Genomic DNA, 4563 nt, shown 5'->3' on the forward strand with positions numbered 1-4563 from the left:
TGTAAATATTGTATTATACTCATTCATGTTCTCAACTTCATGTATATATTCTTATCCTAGTATTTCCCATTTATTCGGTATTTTCCAACTCATATTATCCATTACACTGCACTTAACACATGATGTATATATGTAAATATGTAAATAGAGTGGCCCTGAAACGACTCCTTTTTTTTCTTTATATCCTCCCCCCCCTCACGACCTCACTCATGTCAACTCCATCACGTCTCATCCTTCATACTGAGTAAAAGAGCTTCGCTCTGGCTGATATTATCTATGATCTGCATCTGTAAGATTAGCATGGCCTCTGCGCAATTAAGGATGACACGCGAACTCGGGAAGCGGTCCACATTTTTCTCGGCCTGATACTTTAATTCCGAGTGTTCTCCTTGCAAGAAAATTCGGAAATCATCGTGCTTTATCCTGAAGTCAAAGATTCTAATTCAATAATTAAATCTGTTCTGATTTTTGGCTGCCAAACTTCGGAATTAACAAAACAACAAGAAGCAAAAAGTAACAATTTTCTAATAAAATTCCTTCGAAAATTTAAAAAAAAAAAAATATATTTTGACCAAATAAAAGAATTAATACTGAGCCATAATACAACAAAGCAATTTCAGTTGAAATTAACCAAAGGAAATAAAACTGGATTGGACATGCGTTGACTTCATTCGGATGTGCGCCCGCCGCAGGCGTGCGTCGATGAAGGAAGAGCGAAATGGCTCTGTTGATCTGTCTCTATAGGATTATGCTTAAATGTTAAATATAGCCAGGGAGGAAGTACGCCCGACCTGATCACGTGATGTCAAGACAAAGCACATATACAGTTAGTCAATATTTGAATTTTTTGAAAAAAAGTACTCCGGGAAAAACAGCACTCTCGTGTCAATTTAAAGAAGAGAGATTCTAAGCGAATAATCGAGAATAGCACTTAAAACTTTAAGAATAATAACAGTAAATACTCGAATTGGCAAATGAAAACCTGACGCCTTTTGAAAATAACAGAAAATAAATTCTAGTACTATGAAAGAGAAACTCATGACATTCACTTGAGCGTGCAAATAGTAAGAGAATCGCGTAATTTTTCAGAATTTCATTTAACCACCACTTCATTTTGAGACTGAAAGTTATATATATATATTAAATGATTTGTTTCCTGATCATGCTCTGGTTTCCCTTCAAACTTCGTGCTAATCTTTCGCCTTTTACTAAAGATTACCGTGGAGGGGAACAACTTAAATGAGCTTAAACTAATTTTTGGAACCCCCTGATGGGGGGCAAAGAAAGCAAGTTGCAATCGAGAAGGCAAACACATTCGTTGGGCCCGATTGGTATGGCAACGGCACGGCCCCAACAGCAAGGTGGCCGGTTCTTCGCCACTATTCAGATGCTGCTTTCTAGTGATAAATCACATGTGAATCGAGACTATTCCAGAAAAGGCGTTTGTTAGACTCGTCAGTCTGATCCCATATTAGGACGAATTTACAATCTCTGATGGCACAACCGGCCTATCAATTTACTGCCTTTTGATTTTTTCTGTTTCAGTTAATGTCACTCTAAATTCTCCTGCAGCAGCCATACGTCATAGCGATAATTCTTCAAATTATGAAGGACTGCGCGAACGCGCTCCAAGCAACCGCAATTTGCGGATGTGGCGAGCGTCAACCCTCCGAAGTGCAATGAAGGGCCTCTGCTCGGGGGAGCCTCCTCGGTGATCAAGGCACCCCCAGTGCCAGGTAAGTATGATCGAGGGACTGGTGAAAACATTCATATATTACTTCTCATCTCAGAATAAACTGGTTGCGTGTCTTCCAGGAGGAGCTTCCCTTCAAAAATACTTCTGATTGAAACCAAATATAACACACGTATCATTTTCAGAAATTTGTAACTACTTGTTTTGCTAATCAAAAACGTTAAACCTTTGACGAGTTCTAAAAATCACCCTCGGATATTGTATTTTCAAATTGAAGCTTAAATATTTCTTATTTGTGTGTGTGAACAGCATTGTTTCATTTTCCTAATAAATACCGAGATCTTTTCAGACTTTATTAAACGTCAAGAACTTTGTGAGTAAGTAAATCCGAACGAATGGCATAGTTACGTAGGAAATTTCTATAGCCATCAATGCAAATTATGATATGATGCTGTTAAATAAGTAGCTCATTATTATGATTGGAGATTTCGGACTCTGGACTGGATCCATCATTGAAAATAACGTATTTCCTGTACAGCGGAGAGACAACCAAAATCAAACTTCTATGAAATTTTACACCGTATCACACACGGATGTGTAAAGAAGGAGATGCATTTAATAAATTGAAGCTAAGTTTCTTATACTTACCGAAAGTTATTATTAAAAATCTCATTTATGGAACAACATCTCTCGGCTGTGTTATTTATTTATTTATTTTTTTTTTTAATTATTTCACTGACATAAAAGTAACTTTACTCCCCACCCCAGTCCCATACAACGATATTATGAAAACATTGATTATTTTGATGACGCCAAATCCTTGGGGATCCTGACCAACATTTCACTTTCAAACTTCACACTAACAAAAACAATTACCGAATGTAAAGCTAAAATAGTTATAAACCATCCTCTTTTAGTTAATCCACATTTAAATCACTTTAACAGGGGAACAATTTATTTTTCACTGATACGTTGAAAAATGCTGTTGAAGGGTAGGGATATGCCTCGCGTTGTCTCACAAATCTCTTATCAAAACAAACATTTAAGAATTATCACGGGCATGCCAAAATTCAGAAAAGAAACTGCCCAAATTATACAATGACTATTTCTAGTGATGACAACAGAATAGATCAGGTGCATCGTTTCAATTTTGTCTAGGGGGGGGGGGACAAGGGTATGAATACTCAAAGCATTATTATCGAAAATAAGCAGAAGCCATGCTCGCGTTTATGAAAATAAATATTTCAAATTCTCAAAGTCGGGGTGGGCGACGCAGCACTCTCCCTATCACCCTAAAATGACGGAGGTATACTGTGATAGGTAAGATTGGGGAGTATTTAGGTTTTAGCTCCCAGTTTGATATCAGATCATCATTAGTATAAGAATGGAAACGTAAACTCATCGATAAAGATGGACATATACCCGTTCAGGTTCCCGTAGGAGAAAGTCTTCTCTACTATCTCCTGCGTAGAAAAGAATTGCTTAGGAATCAAGGGACCGGTTCCCGCCGCGTCGCCGCCTCCCCTCCACTGACGAATTCCCCTGACCGGACAAAGAATATGGAAAATCCAGGGAGGCTCATCTCCTTTTGCAGCGGGGCGAAAAAGTGATCGGATTATTCCATCGCCACTGGTGGCGCTAGTGTTCAATCTCTCGCAGTTCGCTCGCCTGATTTAAAGGGAAAGGAGATTTCGCGTGACCGACCCCGAGTATTCGACGGGGTGGATGCCGGCAGTTAGCAAGTTTGGGGACATTGATGCGAAAAATTTGTTGGAACTCAATAATATCGCGCGGTCATCACGATGGACCTAAAATTACTTTCTTTCTTATATTTGTTCTAGAATTTCGACATTAATTCTGTGTTATAGCCATTAGAATTTTTTTTTTTTAATTTTTTGAATTTCATTAAGTTAGATTTCACGTACCATAGTTTCTTAGTTCTTTTACTCCAATTACTTTAATGTGTTACCTCGATCTTCTTTCTCCTTAGTTCTTTCACTCCAATAAGTTTATTCTGTTACTTCAATCAACCTTCTCCCCCTCCCCATAAATTTTGCGTGATATAAGCTCATTTAAAATTAAATATTTTACAGTAATATGTGCAGCAATATTTAGTTTCTTTTTTGTTTACTTCTGCTGAAAAAGCCGTTTTTTTTTTCCTTTTTTCTGTTGGATTTATTTTTAAAAACGATAAGATAAAAAATCATTAATACTTTGAACATTGAAAAAAACTACTTTTTCGTTAGTTAATTGTGAACAATTAAAAAAGAATCTTACAAGAAAGTGCTATTCAATTCAAGCGCTAATCTAGTTTATTGCTTATATTTATCAAGCTAAGTTTCGTTTTCACTTACCATAATTACTTGGTTCTTTTATTCCAATATTTCGTTCTGTTTCACCGAGTTTCTTTATCCTGCACCTCCCCCCCCCCTCACACACACACAAATTTCGTGCGATACATTAGCTCATATAACTTAATATATTTCACTGTATTATGTGCACCAATATTTAGTTTCGTTTTTGTTTAATTAATTACTTTTGCTGAAATAACCTTTTTTTTCTTTTTTATTTCGTTGGATTTATCTTTAAAAACGATTAGAAAAAATATTAATACTCTGCATATTGAAAAAAAAAATGTTTATCGTTAGTTATTAGTGAACAATTACAAATAATGTTACAAGAAAGTACTATTTATTACAAGCGTTGATCTAGTTTATAGCTTATATTTATCACATTGTGTTTCGTTTTCACTTACCATAGTTACTTTCTTTCTCCTCCTCCCATACATAAATTTCGTGTGATATAAGCTTACATAAAACCTTATGTATTACATTTAGTTTGAAATTGTTGCTCTGCGCTCGATTAAAGTG

At 36.2% G+C, this 4563-nt stretch overlaps 1 non-coding gene and 1 pseudogene across 1 annotated transcript; one reads left to right on the forward strand and one right to left on the reverse strand.

Annotated features, from left to right (window-relative positions):
* Positions 1–1162: 1162 nt before the first annotated feature.
* LOC129228816 (U5 spliceosomal RNA) lies at positions 1163–1279 on the forward strand. Its single transcript, XR_008580999.1, has one exon. It is a non-coding gene; the product is annotated as a U5 spliceosomal RNA (small nuclear RNA).
* A 328-nt stretch (positions 1280–1607) lies between these two features.
* LOC129228772 (U1 spliceosomal RNA) lies at positions 1608–1744 on the reverse strand (annotated as a pseudogene).
* Between the last annotated feature and the right edge of the window lie 2819 nt (positions 1745–4563).

The sequence above is a fragment of the Uloborus diversus genome, chromosome 8 (genome assembly GCF_026930045.1).
Source record: "Uloborus diversus isolate 005 chromosome 8, Udiv.v.3.1, whole genome shotgun sequence".
NCBI classification, from domain to species: Eukaryota; Metazoa; Arthropoda; class Arachnida; order Araneae; family Uloboridae; genus Uloborus; species Uloborus diversus.